The sequence below is a fragment of the Mirounga leonina genome, unplaced genomic scaffold, assembly GCF_011800145.1.
Source record: "Mirounga leonina isolate KUSES-001 unplaced genomic scaffold, KU_Mleo_1.0 Mir_176, whole genome shotgun sequence".
In the NCBI taxonomy this organism is placed as follows: Eukaryota; Metazoa; Chordata; class Mammalia; order Carnivora; family Phocidae; genus Mirounga; species Mirounga leonina.
In genome coordinates this window covers 37,673,896-37,690,074 of record NW_023270454.1, presented here as the reverse complement: position 1 = coordinate 37,690,074, position 16,179 = coordinate 37,673,896, and the positions used below count along the sequence as shown (strand labels likewise).

Here is a 16,179-nt window from a genome sequence, read left to right as displayed (position 1 = left end):
TTTTTTCCTAGATGAATATATAATGCTGTCAAAGGACTTTCATTAACCTGGGAACATTCTCCAATGTACTTAACAAGAAAAGGAGGAATAAGTATGGACTTTGGGAAAATTTGTTAATCTCTCTGTGTTTCACTTTCCTATTTTGTAAAATGAGGATAATAAAAGGGCTGATATAGTAAGAGCTCAATAGCTATTGATTTGGGGTGGGGAGGTTACATAACAGAAGTTTATTTTCTCAGTTCTGGAGGCTAGCAATCCAAAATCAAGGTTCCAGCTGTCACTTAATTTTTGGTGAGGGCTCTCTTCCTGGCTTGTAGGGGGCTACCTTGTCACGATGTTTTCAAATGGCCTTTCCTCAGTGTGTGCACATAGAGAGTTCTCTGTTATCTCATTCTCTCTCTTTTTTCCCAAATTTTTTTACTGTGTTAAAATACACATAACATAAAATTTACCATCTTAACCATCTTTAAGTTTAGGGTTCAGTGGTATTAAATACTTTAATAATGTTGCACAACCATCACCTCCACCTATCCCCATAATTCTTTTCATCTTGTAAAACTGAAACTCTACACACTGTATATACAAATGGCCAATAAGCAGAGTGACTCCCCCTAGCTGCTGGCAGCTTTCTTCTACTCTGCTTTTACTCTGCTCTTCTACTTCTGGTGTGTGCATGTGTGAGTGACTGTCTTATTTCACTTCATGTAGTATCCTCCATGTTCATCCATATGTCGGAATTTCCTTCCTATTTAAGACTGAATATTTCATTGTATATATGTACCACATTTTGTTTATCCATTCCTCTGTCAATAAACACATGAGTTGCTCCCACATTTTAGCTGTTTTGAATTATGCTGCTATGAACATGGGTGTGCAAATATCTGCTTGAGAAACTGCTTGCAACTATTTTGGGTATATACCTAGAAGTGGAATTACTGGATCATATAATAATTCTAGTTTTAATTTTTGGAGGAACCACCATGCTGTTTTGCACAGTAGTTGTGCTACTTTACATTTCTACCACCAGTGCACATGGGTCCCAATTTCTCTAAATCCTTACCAACATGTTATTTTTTGTTTTTTGGGGTTTTTTTAATAGTAACTGTCTTACTAGGTGGGAGGTGATATCTCATGGTAGTTTTGATTTGCATTTCGTTAAGGATTAGTGATGTTGAGCATCTTTTGATATGCTTATTGGCCATTTGTATATCTTCTTTGAAGAAATATCTGTTCAAGTTCTTTGCCAATTTTTGAGCCAAGTTGTTTGGGTTTTTGTTATTGAGTTTTAGGAGTTCTCTATATATTCTGGATATTAATTCCTTATCAAATAATAATTTGCAAATATTTCCTCCCATTCTGTGAGTTGCCTTTTTTGTTGATAGTGTCTTTTGATGTGCAGAAGTTTTTCATTTTGATGTAGTCCAATTTCTTTTTTTTTTTTTCATTTTTGTTGCCTTTGCTTTTGGTGTCATATCCAAGAAATCATGTGAAATCCTATGTCATAAAGCTTTTCTCCTGTTTATCATTTTAACAAATTCTCTTTACCACCTTCTTTAATGAGCTATGATATCAAGCATTCATTCAATATTTGCGTAAGTCACAAAATATTTCACTAATTATTCGTAGTTATTTTTAGTAGTGACTTTATCAGAGATGTTATGTCAATGATCATACAAAGACACATTGAGCTTAAGAGTTTTTCCTAGAGCACTGGTTCTCAAACTTTTTGGCCTCAGGATCCCTTTACATTCCCCCAAATTATTGAGGGCACCAAGGGGCTTTTGTTTATATGAGTTATAGCTATCCTATTTACCTTATTGGGAATTAAAGCAGATGTTTTTAAAATATTTATTTATTTGAAACAACAGTGATATATTCATTACATATTATCATACATAACATTTTTATAAAAAATATTATATTTCCAAAACACAAAAAATGTAGTGAGAAGAGTGGCATTGTTTTACATTTTCAAGTCTCTTTAATATCTAACTTAATAAAAGATAGCTGGATCCTCATATCTGCTTCCCATTCTATCAATGCCACATGTTGTTTTAGCTGAAGTTTATAAAGAAAATCCAGCCTGACATAGATATGTTGTTGTAAAAGTGAAGAGCATTTTAATAACATTTTTGGGTAATTGAAGATATTTTTCTTTGCTACAATAGTCAACAGTAATAGTTTCTTTTTTTTTAAGATATTATTTATTTGAGAGAGAGAGCACATACATGCACAGGAGGGGGGGAGGAGCAGAGGTAGAGGAAGAAGCAGACTCTCCTGAGTGTGGAGCCCTATGTGAGGCTCAATCCCACAACCCTGAGATCATGACCTGAGCTGAAATCAAGAGTCAAATGCTTAACTGACTGAGCCACCCAGTGCCCAATAAGTAATAGTTTCTTAAAGGCTAGTTACAATATGGTATATATTTAGTGGTTTATCTTACCCTTTAATGGATCTTTAACCCAGGCATGATTTTGTAACATCATGCTTTAGTCATTTGGAAAGTAGTTCACTGAGTTATGTAGATCCTCCTAATGTTGGCACATTCTGTCATACATTATTAAAAAAAAGTCACATTGTTAATATACCACCAGTCTCATCAGAAAATCTCTGTTTTGGGAAGCTTGTCAGTCTAATAGCGGTGGATACAAATTTCCCAAAATTCTAATCTTTGCCTGAAAGTTGAATTTTTTCATTGGTAACAAATATCGTAAATTATTTTCATAGAAGTTGCAAGCTTACTTGGCTCATTTTCGGAAAAATGTCTGCCACATTTTCAATTCTAAATAACCATAGTTTGTCTTTAAGTTGTTCTTTCAAATAAAGATGTGGTTTCATTTTAAAAAGTGGCTAGTTCAGGGCCACCTGTGTGGCTCAGTTAGTTAAGCATTTGCCTTTGGCTCAGGTCATGATCCCAGGGTTCTGGGATTGAGGCCCAGACTCTCTGCTCAGTGGAGAACCTGCTTCTCCCTCTCCCTCTGCCTGCCATTCCCACTGCTTGTGCTCCCACTCTCTTTCTCTCTCTCAAATAAATAAAGAAAATCTTTAAAAAGTGGCTAGTTCAGCATTGCCTTTTCTTAAGACAACCATTATACCTCTGAATGCAGAAGTGCTTTATATATATTTTCTGTTTGTCACCCAGACTATTAAAAGGATGTGTATTCAAGGGATGAAATTTAATATAAAAGTTAGTAATTTTTACTGCTTCATTAAAGACTTCTTAAATAAAACTGGCTTTTTTCCCCCCCTGCAAATGTGTGATGGTGGAGGCTATAGTAACTAGGTAATTTGGTACTATTGCCTTGATTCATGCTAAGGCACTTGCAATTTAACCCACCATTGTTTTCATATGATCAGTGCAAATGTGAACACACTGGGGAAGTCAAATAATGCAATTGTATTATTAAGAGAATGTTTTTGACCTCTTGGACCTTCTGAGGTATTTTTGGGGGATCTGAAGACCACACTTTGAGAACTGATGATCTAGAGTGTGAGCAGTATAAAAGTAGTGAGTTTCTTTTGTTCACTTTATATTTTCAACACTGTTCTACCTAGAACAGTGCCTGGCACACAATAGGGGCTTAACAAATATTTCCTAAATGTATTAATAAAACAAGATTAATTTTTTTATACAAAACAGAATAATAATTTAGGATGTATTTCTTTTTACTACCTGTAGCTCAATAATTAACCAACATGTGCCACAAAATGGCATGAAAATCTAGTTTCGTTATTATAATTTCCTTTCATAAAGATTCCATTGACTACTAAATTATGAGCAAAAAGACTAAAGGATGTATTTGAAGGAAGAAATGTGAAATGCACCAGAATCAGAATAAATGCCTTTTTTTTTTCACAGAAGCACAGAGCTTAATGAAATGAAATTTAGCTGCCTGGGTGGCTCAATGACTAGCCCAAAGTCTTAGAGTGAGTGACAGGACTAAAATACAGGACCTTTCACATTTTTCTTGCATATAGAAATGATAGGAACAATAATAGGAGGCAAGAAAGATGTTGTGTATTTCTGCTTTGAAAAGGGGCCAAGCAGGTCCGAGTCAAATCCTTAAACTACTTCATGGCTACTTTAGGACAGAAGAGAAACCTGGAGTTAAAGGATCGGACACTTAAGTAATATTTCTTGGTTGAGTACCCTGCTCCTCCCCCAAACAGCTCAGGCTGGAGACATGCAAAGACTGCATGGGGAGTCAGGTGAGCCCAGTGGAACTGTCAAGAGGAAAAAATTCAGGCTCTGAGAAGTAAGCAAGGGGGGCCTGATCCCTAAAAGGAGGGCCTTGGAGCTGTACTGGATAGTAACATGGATTGGGCCAGGGACTGAAAAAGCCCCAACAGAGAAGAATGTCTTTGGTATTTGCCAGCAGGGAGCTATTGGCATTTTATATGAACTGTCCTGCATTTTGCAGACTGTTCACCATCCCTGCCCTCCACCCACCAAATGCCAGTGAATTCCAAGTCACTGTGACAACTGAAAATGTCCTGAGCATTTTCAAGTGCCCACTAGAGGGCTTGTATCACCCCCAATTACCCTGATTACCATGTACCACATATTTACTAAGAAACACACTTCCTGATGGATTTGGTGGGACACACTTTGGAGATGTTTCTCTTTTTCACAGGCTTTTTGGTTCTCCTCCCCCACCACTAGTCCTCCCCCTTCACCAACTGAATCAATAGCATTCATGGCTCCAGGATGAGGGTAAACATAGCTAAGAACAACCAAGACAACTAAGTTTCTGAATGGGGGTTTTTGTTGTTGGTAGTGGTGGTGGTGTTTAGTTTTTGAGTGAGTGACTTATTTTTCTCTGAAATTATACAGTCAATTTCTACAAAACTTTCTCCAGAGAAAATCTGAATGGAATTTTAAAACCAAAACTAAAACAGTAGGTTTTTTATTGTAACTGAAGGTTTCTCAAGAGGAAGCATGGGATTTTTTTTTTTTTTTTTTTTAAATCAGTTAGAGGTTGGAGAACTCAGGGCAGATTGTTTACACCATAAGCCAGAGTTACCAGGTGTGAAGTTGTCTACCAGAAGAAAATAAACGTTCAACCTGCTGGAAGGAGAAGAGAATCTGAGGGCATGTTACTGTAATTTAAATGCTGGTAGGTGCCTAAGAAAGGATTGTACCCCCCATTCATTCTTCTGAGTCAGCTGAGAGGACAGGAAATGTCCTGGAGGAAGACAGGAAGGACTTTAAAGCAAAGAGGATCTTCAACTTGCTTCCAGCGGGCCTCTTTGAGAGGGCCCCTGCTCACCACACAGCTGATGCAGAGTGACTGAGACGTGCCTATCCACGCTCCAGGATACTGAGCTCCCCAAAGCAGCACATAAGTGGCTTGAGTGGAGGGGCCTTGTGGTCAGGATGAGGTTAGCAGAGATGGATGCAGACATGGGGAAGAGGGAAAGGAGCTGACAACCAAAAGCTAGAGGTAACTGCCTATACCAGCAGATCCTGGGCCAGGTGACTCTGAGGTTAGTACAACATCCAAATCCCCAGAAAAGGAGAGAGAAGGGCAAACTCCTGGATTGACTGAGTTTAAATCTGTAAATTGCAAAGTTTCCATAGAAGGTCAAGTTTAAGTCTCCTAAATGAAAAGAGGCTTAGGAACTAAGTGCAATAATTAAGACCTAAAGAATGCAGGAAATTTATCCTCAATACAGTAATGAATATTTATACCCTCTTTGCTTAAGCCCTTTAAATTTGCAGAAGGTATCTAGATGCCAAATATCAGCTGTTTAGTTTGTTCGGGTTTTATTATTTGTGTGGCTTTGATGACTATTGGCAAACAAGTGCTCCTTTTACTTCTCTGTGATCGGAAATATCACTGAAGTGGCCCCTAACTATATAGAGGAGGCTGAAGATAGGTTGTTTTGCTGGTTATCAATGGATGAGATACTTCAGCTAGAATCTGTCCCTTTTTTAATCAGTGGACTATTTACCCTCTTTTGTACAAACTGTAGTTTTAAAATTAACTGTCACTCAAATTAGACCTCAAAACAAAGACTAACAAGAGACCAAAAGGCATTACATAATGGTAAGGGGATCAATTCAACAAGAGTACAAGATGTAACACTTGTAAATATCTATGTACCCAGCATTGGAGCACCTAAATACATAATACAAATATTAACAGACATAAAGGGAGAAACTGACATTAATACAATAATAGTAGGGGACTTTAACAACCCATTACATCAATGGATAGATCATCCAGGCAGAAAATCAAATAAGGAAATGGTATCTTTGAACAACACCTTAGACCAGATGGACTTACCAGTAATACACAGAACATTCCATTAAAAAAAAAACAACAACAACAGAATACACATTTTTTTCAAATGCACATGGAACGTTCTCCAGGATAGATGACATGTTGGGCCACAAAACAAGTCTTAATCAACTTAAAAAGACTGAAATCATATCAAGCATCTTTTCCAACCACAATGACATGGAACTAGAAATCAATTACAGGAAAAAAACTGGAAAAAACCCTGATGGGGTACATGGTCACTGGGGTGGTCATGGAATGGGCTGTGGGACACACTGTGGGTAGTGCCCTGACCAGAGCCTTCAGTGGGGTGAGCTCAGAGCCTATCCAGCCTGCCACTCAGGAGGTCTCCACCCACTCTGCTCCCCTGCCCCTGCAGATGGGGCCCTGCACCTATGAGATCAAGCAGTTCTTGACCTGCTCCACCAGTCAGAGTGACCTGTCCCTGTTTGAAGGCTTCAATGAGGCCCTGAAACAGTGCAAGTACAACCACAGTCTGAGCTCCCCACCCTGAAAAGATGGGGGCAGACTGGTGAAAATTCTCAGGCCAGCCCTGCATCCACCTTCCCCCCCTTCACTGACAGCTGGACCATGGTGTCAGATGGCATGCATGTAGCTGGGATTGGGGGTGAGGATGCGGGTTTTCACCCCAGAGATGACCAGAGTCACAAATGTATAATTAATTGAGTTTAATTATTTATTTTTTTTAAATCCTAAAATTTATATGGAACCACAAAAGACCCCAAATTGCCAAAGCAATTTTGAAAAAGAAAAGCAAAGCTGGAGGCATCACAATTCCAGACTTCAAGTAATATTACAAAGCTGTAGTAATCAAAACAGTATGGTACTGACACAAAAAAGACACATAGACCAATGGAACAGAATAGAAAACCCCAAAATAAACCCATAATTATATGGTCAATTAATCTTTGACAAAGCAGGAAAGAATATCCAGTCGGAAAAGACAGTCTCTTCAACAAATGATGTTGAGAACATTGGTAAATTACATGCAAAAGAATGAAACTGGACCACTTTCTTACACCATACACAAAAATAAATTCAAAATGTGTTAAAGAGCAGGGCACCTATGTCTGACTCTTGGTTTCAAGTCAGGTCTTGATCTCAGGGTTGTGAGTTCAAGCCCCATGCCCTGTGTTGGGCTCCACACTGGGCATGGATCCTACTAAAAAAAGAAAAGTGTTAAAGACCTAAATATGTGACCTGAAACCATAAAAATCCTAGAAGAGGGCACAGGCAGTCAAGTCTCTGACATTGGTTGTCGCAACATTTTTCTGGATATATCTTCTGAGGAAAGGGAAATAAAAGCAAGAATAAACTATTGAGACTACATCAAAATAAAAAGCTTTTGTACAATGAAGGAAACAATCAACAAAACTAAAGACAACTTACAGAATGGGAGAAGATATTTACATATGACATATCTGATAAAGGGTTAATATCCAGAATATACAAAGAACTTACAAAACTCAACACCCAAAAAACAAATAATCCAGTTTAAAAATGGGCAGAAGAAATGAACAGAGGTTTCTCCAAAGAAGACAACCAGATGGCCAACAGACACATGCAAAGATGCTCAACATCACTGATCATCAGGGAAATGCAAATCAAAAATATAATGAAATATCACCTCACACCTGTCAGAATGGCTAAAAAGAAAACTACAAGAAACAACAAGTGTTGACAAGGATGTGGAGAAAAAGGAACCCTCTTGCACTGTTGGTGGGAATGCAAACTGGTACAGCCACTGTGGAAGACAGTGTGGAGGTTCCTCAAAAAGTTAAAAAAATAGAACAACCCTATGATCCACTAATCATGCTACTTTGGTATTTACCCAAAGAATACAAAAACACTCATTAAAAGGGATACATGCACCCCTGTGTTTATAGCAGCATTATTTACAATAGCCAATTTATGGAAGTAGCCCAAGTGTTCATCAGTGGATGAGTGGATAAAGAAGATATGGACTATATGTACAATGGAATATTATTTAGCCACAAAAAATGAAATCTTGCCATTTGCAACAACATGGATGGACCTAAAGGATATAATACTAAGTGAAATAAGTCAGTCAGAGAAAGACAAATACCATATGATTTGATTCATATGTGGAATTTAAGAAACAAAACAAATAGGCAAAGGGGGGAAAAAGAGAGGGAGAGAGAGAAGCCAAGAAACATACTCTACACTGTTGAGAACAAACTGATGGTTACCACAGGGGAGGTGGGTGGGTGATGGCTGGAATAGGTGATGGGGGTTAAGGACTCCACTTGTGATGAGCACTGGGTAATGTATGGAATTGCTCAATCACTATATTTTACACCGGAAATTAAATAACACTGTATATTGAAGAAAGAAATTGAAGATGACATAAACAAATGGAAAGACATGCCATGCTCATGGATTATAATAAGTATATTGTTAAAATGTCCATATTCCATAAGCCATCTACAGATTCAGTGCAGTCCTTAATCAAATACCAACAGCATTTTTTACAGAACTAGAACAAAGAATCCTAAAATTTGTATGGAACCACAAAAGACCAAAGCTTTGAATCTTGCTCTGCATAGCCAAAGCAATCTTGAGAAAGAAACAAAGCTGGAGGTATCACAATCCCAGATTTCAAGATACACTGCAGAACTGTAATAATCAAAATGGTGCGGTACTGGCACACAAGCAGACCCATAGATCAACAGAACAGAATAGAAATCCTGGAAATAAACCCATGCTTATATGGTCAATTAATCTATGTCAAAGGAGGCAAGAATACAATATGGAGGAAAAGACAGTCTCTTCAATGAACAGTGCTGAGAAAACTGGACAGCTACATGCAAAAGGATGAAACTGGACCACTTTTTTTTTTTTTTTTTGAAGATTTTATTTATTTGACAGAGAGACAGTGAGAGCAGGAACACAAGCAAGGGGAGTGGAAGAGGGAGAAGCAGGCTTCCTGCCGAGCAGGGAGCCCGATGTGGGGCTCGATCCCAGGGTCCTGGGATCATGACCTGAGCTGAAGGCAGATGCTTAACGACTGAGCTACCCAGGTGCCCCTGGACCACTTTCTTATACACAAAATAGACTCAGAATGGATTAAATACCTAAATGTGTGATCTGAAGCCATACAACTCCTAGAAGAAAACATAGATAGTAATTTCTTTGACATTAGTCTTAGCAACATTCTTCTAGATATGTCTCCTTAGGTAAGGGAAACAAAAGCAAAAACAAAAACAACAACAACAACAAAAAGCTATCAGGACTACACCAAAATAAAAAGCTTTTGCAGAGTAAGGAAACCATCAACAAAATGAAAAGGCAACCTACTGAATGACAGAAGATATTCACAAATGATATCGCCAATAAGGGGTTAATATCCAAAATATACAAAGAGCTTCTATATCTCTTCACCAAAACAAAACAAAACAAAACAAAAAAACCCCAAAATCAATCTAATTAAAAAATGCGCAGAGTGGGGCAGCTGGGTGGCTCAGTCAGTTAAGTGTCTGCCTTTGGCTCAGGTCATGATCTCAGGGTCTTAGGATGGAGCCTCGTGTTGGGCTCCCTGCTCAGCAGGGAGTCTGCTTTCCCCTCTCCTTCTGCCCCTTCCCCCTGCTCATGTGCTCTCTCTCTCTGTCTCAAATAAATAAATAGAATCTTAAAAAAAATGGGCTGAGGACCTAAATAGATTTTTTCCAAAGAAGACATATAGATGGCTACTAGGTACATGAAAAGATGCTCAACATCAGTAATCATTAGGTAAAGACAGTAAAAATCCCCAGTGAGATATCACCTTACACCTGTCACAATGGTTAGTATCAAAAAGAGAAAAAATAACAGTGTTGATGAGGATGTGGAGAAAAGGGAACTCTCATGCACTGTTGGTGGGAATGTAAATTGGTGAAACCACTGTAGAAAACAGTATGGAGGTTGCTCAAATATTAAAAACAGAAATACCATATGATCCAGTAATTCCACTACTGGGTACTTACCTGAAGAAACAAACACTAATTTGAGAAGACATATACATCCCTATGTTTATTGCAGCATTATTTACAATAGCCAAGATACAGAAGCAACCCAAGTGTCCATCAGTAGTTGAATGGATAAAGAAGAGGCAGTATATACACACAATGGAATATTACTCAGTCATAAAAAAGACTGAAATCTTGGGGTGCTTGAGTGGTGCAGTTGGTTGAGCATCTGACTCTTGGTTTCAGCTCAGGTCATGATCTCAGGGTCATGAGATTAAGCCCTATGTTGGGCTCTGCGCTCAGTGTAGAGTCTGCTTGAGTTTCTCTGCCCCTCCCCCTCATGCGTGCACATGCTCTCTCTCTCTCAAAAATAAATAAGTAAATCTAAAAAAAAGTGTGAAATCTTGCCATTCACAACAACATGGATGGATCTAGAGGGTATGATGCTAAGTAAAATAAGTCAGATAAAGACAAATACCATGTGATTTCATTATATGTGGAATCTAAAAAACAAAACAAATGAACAAGCAAAGCAGAAACAGACACATAAATACAGAGACAAACTGAGTGTTGCCAAATGGGAGAAGAGTAGGAGGATAGGCAAAATGGGTGAGGGGGATTTGGAGGTATAACTTTCCAGTTATGGAATGACTAAGTCATGGGGATGAAAAGTACAGGATAGGGGATATAGTCTCAGTGATATTGTAATATCCTTGTATGGTGCCAGATGGTAGCTGCACTCACGGTAAGCGTAGCATATAGGGGGGTGGAATCAATATATTGTACACCTGCAACTTATGTAACATTGTGTGTCAACTATACTTCAGTTAAAAAAAAAAGAATTTAAAAATAAGAAAAATAATATTAACTGTCACTAAGAAAACAACAAGGGTTCACACCTTGTAGAGGTTTTTAAATTTAGATGTCATTAACATTCACATTTTAAATTTGGTAGACGTTCTCAGTGTACAGACTCAGCCTGCCTATGGAGATGACCAAAATGGGCTTTCTTATCTTATTGTACACACTCATTCCAAGTTAACCTAGAGTTGATTTCCTTGTTTTGATACTGGTAAGAAGCTCATGTTTTACCTTAGTAAATTTTGCCTTTCTCTCTCTCTCTCTCCAGAAAACAAGAGAATTTCAGCTTGCTCTCAAAGAATATCAAAATAGTCTGAGGGAAAAAAAAAAAAAAGAAAGCCTTAAGCTCTCATAAGCACATAACAGATCTTCCCGTCTTTCTTGCGGCCTATCATTGGTAACTTGTGTTTTATGTTCCAAAAGAGCAAAGTGGCAGTATTCTAATACACTTCTAGTTTTGCAACAAAGTCCTGTAAAATTTCATGTTCTCATTATTAAATATGTGGTTTTTTTAAGGGCAGCCTTATGTCTAAGTGATAAAAAAAAGAAATGTGCTGAAGTTAGTCTATTTTATTACAAACCTGAGACCTTTTGTGGTTGAATTTGATTACTCGATTCATGAAAAAAGTCTTCAGGCTTGGTTTTCAGGTCATTTGGATAGCCTTTGTGCTTCATTCTGTTGCTTTGGAGCTTTGCATTCTGCTTTTTGTTTGTTGATTTGTTTTACTTTTCAGTGAAAATATGTTGGTAGTTCTAATGGTATTTATGCTTTAGTTAAGTAAAGAATCAAGAGAAGGCTTCTTAGCCTTCTTAATCATATTAATGTTCTCTCTGGTAAAGATAGTGACTGAGGCCGGAATAGGAGAGACAGTTGTGAATTTAGAATTTCTTTTCTTCCTTTGATCACTTCATTCTGTAAGTAACAAGAAACACATGAAACAAAATTCTGAGAACTAACTTTAAACTCAACCTTTAAAAACCAAGAGAAACTATGAGTTAAAAACTGGTTATTAGTCACTGAGCATGCCGAAGCAACTTATTTCTTGCTCTTGTAACTGTTTTTTCTAATAGGTTAAAAACTGATAAGAGGCTCTTGGGAAACTATTATCAGTCATTGCAAAAAATAGGTTAACCCATTCCTAATCTGGCAAAGACTTAAAAGGCCTAAATTCCTAAAAGCATTAGGGAATTTTTTTTTCTTCTATTTGCTAAGTATGCTGTATAAGAATCATTTCTGTTACGACAAATTCAGAGTTAAAATATCTTTTTATTCATGTGATATGTTCTATGAGTGCATTTGCAGCCTATAAAAGAGATGGTTGCCTAAGCAGACACCACAGAACACTGCAGGAAGTGTTGATTAGAATTTGCACATTTGTTCTGAGTTTGTGAATTCCAAGCAGATTTGCTAATGGAGAAGCAGTGGCTTTTTCACAACTGTTCAGCTCAAGGTCATGGCTACATATGTGTGTTTCCTTATGTGGTGACTGCTGTTAGTATTTTAGTATATATCCTTCCTGCCTTTTCCTCTCTTCATATAGTCTTTCCCTTTGCAAAGTTAATCTCATAGTATACTTGCTATTTCCTATTTTTTTCCACTAATGGCATGTTATTAATTTTTTTGAAAAAATATTTTCAATCATATAAGATAATCCATCTAGCTATAACATAATTTATTAAACTACTTTCTTATTGTTAGACACTTAGGCTATTTCTTTTTTTTTTTTTTTTTTTTTAGATTTTATTTATTTGACAGAGAGAGACACAGCGAGAGAGGGAACACAAGCAGGGGGAGTGGGAGAGGGAGAAGCAGGCTTCCCGTGGAGCAGAGAGCCCGATGCGGGGCTCGATCCCAGGACTCTGGGATCATGACCTGAGCCGAAGGCAGACACTTAACGATTGAGCCACCCAGGCGCCCCGACACTTAGGCTATTTCTGATTCTTACCTATGGTAAATATTGTAACTAGAATCCTTGAACTTAAACCTTTGGCACATTCTAATTGTTGTTTCCTATAGATAAATTCCCAAAAGTAATACTATTGGATCAAAAGGCAAATATTTTAAATGATCACTACCCTAAGATAGCCACTGCTAACAGTTTGATGTATATTTTTACAGTCTTTTTTTTTTTTTTTAAAGATTTTATTTATTTATTTGACAGAGAGAGACACAGCGAGAGAGGGAACTCAAGCAGGGAGAGTGGGAGAGCAGGTAATAATATTAAGCAGGCTTTCTGCTGAGCAGAGAGCCCGATGCGGGGCTCGATCCCAGGACCCTGGGATCATGACCTGAGCCGAAGGCAGACGCTTAACGACTAAGCCACCCAGGCGCCCCTATAGTCTTCTAAAAAAATAAATATTTATGTGCTTGAATGTATGTATACATACAAGAAACCTAGTTAGGAGTCCATAGTAGTAATCCAGGAGATGGATCAGAGTAGCTTGCAGCAGGAGGCAGGAGTGGAGGTAGTGAATGGTGGTCAGATTCTGGATAGATTTTTTTCAGGAAGACAGATTGGATATGGAGTAGGAGAGAAAGAAAGGAGTGAAGATTTGCTTCAAGTTTTGGAGACCTGAGCATTTGGAAGGATGGCATTGACCTCAAGTAGCAGGGGGGAAAATGCTGTAGGTGGAGCAGGTTGCAGGAGAGGGAGGAACAGAGTTCGGCTAGGAGAGAGTGAGATATTTATTAGGTACCCAAGTAGAGATGTCCAGTAAGCTATTAAATATATGAGTCTGCAGTTTGGGAGTGAACAGGTTTTGGAAGTATAAATGTGGGAATCCTTGGCATATACATAATATTTGAAGCCAGAGGACTGGGTGAGATCACCAAGAGAGTGAGTACAGACAAAGAGAAGAAGAGTCAAGACTGGGGAGGTGGGTGTTCTTACCTGAAGAGCACTTCCTAGGCACCAGGCACTCTTCTATGTGCTTTGCATAGATTATAGGTTGACTCATTTAGTCTCCAAAGCAACTCAATGAAGGGGTATGATAACCCCATTTTACAGAGGAGGAATCTGAGGCACAGAAAGATTCATTTAGTTATTAATAACTATTTCATGATATGAACTGATGGAATAAGTCTTAACTCCCTTTTTGAATAATGTAGACTTGTTTTGAAATATATCACATAAACTTTTTCTGCATAGGCTTGATCCATCATGTCTCAAAAATCTTAGTAGTTAGGCATTCCAGTTATACTTTAATGAATCAGCATGACTCAAAGGTGCTTTTCTTTTCAGCTGACAACACATTCTAGAAAAGAATATTGAGGGGGTGCCTGGGTGGCTCAGTCAGTTGAGTGTCCTGCTCTTGGTTTTGGCTCAGGTCATGATCTCAGATTATGATCTCAGGGTTGTGAGATCGAGCTCCATGTCTGGCTCTGCACTCAGCAGAAAGTCTGCTTGAAGATTCTCTCCTTCTGCCACTGCTCACACTTGCACGTGAGTGCACATGCTTTCTCTCCCTCTCCCTCTCTCTCTCAAATAAATAAATAAATCTTAAAAAAAAGAATATTGAGGAGAGACTGAAAAAAGAAAAAAGGTAATTTTCAAAAAGGAGATAAGGAGAACCATTTTTAGGGTTCAATGTTTCTCAAAGATCTTGTGTTTATTTGCTTTCATGAGTCTCTTCTTCAAGAATCATGTATTCTTTAATCATATTTAAGGATAGGGGAGGCAAGTTAATAAAGGGAAATTGTCATCACTCCTACCATCTCACTCTATACCATATTCAGAATATCCCAATGGGATGATTTCTTTCTTTTTTTTTTTTTAAAGATTTTATTTATTTATTTGAGAGAGAGAGAATGAGAGAGAGAGCACATGAGAGGGGGAAGGGTCAGAGGGAGAAGCAGACTCCCTGCCGAGCAGGGAGCCTGATGTGGGACTCAATCCAGGGACTCCAGGATCATGACCTGAGCTGAAGGCAGTCGCTTAACCAACTGAGCCACCCAGGCGCCCCCAATGGGATGATTTCTAAGGCTATACCTGACCTTTAGCAGAAATGTGCATAAGACAGGGAAAGACAAATTCATTACGATGGGTTAATCATTACAGAAGGCTTCCAGAAAAAATATTTCAAATTGTCCCCTTGGTACCCTGGAGCTTTTTACATCTTGGGACAAGGTTGCAGATGAATGAACTTGCAGTATGCTTTTCTACCTTCTCTTCCTTGAGAGAAGTGTCACTGTGAAAGGGGAGGGGGGTAGGAGAACTTGCAAAATGCTTTTTCAGATAGTTCAGTTTCAGGAAAAAGGACAAATAGAAGTCAAGGATCTGGAAATAAAATGTTCCCTGCCAACAATGTTTCTTAAAAAGTATTCACATACTTTTGAGGGTTCTTATAACTCAGTTTGAAGATTATTGTCTTAAATATTCCCAATAGGGAAGAATAAAAGAGATATCCTAAAACACCAAGGTGACTTCAGAGGTATTCCTTTACTGAGCCCAAAATATGAAATGATGGAAAGATGTGTACATTTATCTAAATACTAGAGAGCAGCATGACCCTTGAATAACAATACCAGGAAAAGCAGAATCCAGAATTAATTCAGAGATGTGAAAAATATTTAAAAAAAAGGAGGAGGCGGTTGGTAGGGAGGGCCCTTTTAAGGTCATGTTCATAGCAAGAACAAAAACATAAAGACACTGGGAAAAGATGATGTAATGTTTAAAAGATAACAGAGAAAGCAGAACTAACCAGTCTCTTTTTCTCCATTCTTCTCTCAATAACTACTTTCAAATGAAAAGGGTAAGAGTAATGGTAGGAGGGAACATAAATGCAAGAAAGTTAAGAAACAATTTAGTTAATGGAGTTATTTTAATGAGTTTGTTTTTATGCCCAGATAAATTGTATCCTGAGATATTTAGAGAACTTGTAGTTGTAATCATGTAACCACAGTTAACAATCTTAGAAAATAATTTTAGAAACAGCATAGATTCATTAAGAACCAATGTTCTCAAACTAATGTTACATCTAAGAACTTATTACTCAACTTAAGACCTAGTCTTTGTATCTTTTTCATTTAACATTATATTGGAGCATTT

General features: G+C 37.9%; 1 long non-coding RNA gene across 5 annotated transcripts in view; it reads left to right on the top strand.

The window, feature by feature from the left end:
* Positions 1 to 16,179, top strand: part of LOC118022266 — a 40,279-nt gene that overhangs the window by 16,680 nt on the left and 7,420 nt on the right. The window contains exon 3 of one of the 5 annotated variants that reach the window (XR_004682444.1): positions 11,400 to 11,528. The exons of the other annotated variants lie outside the window; for them this stretch is intronic. This is a non-coding gene — a long non-coding RNA (uncharacterized LOC118022266). The remainder of the gene's footprint in view (positions 1 to 11,399; positions 11,529 to 16,179) is intronic. 5 annotated transcript variants of the gene reach the window in all.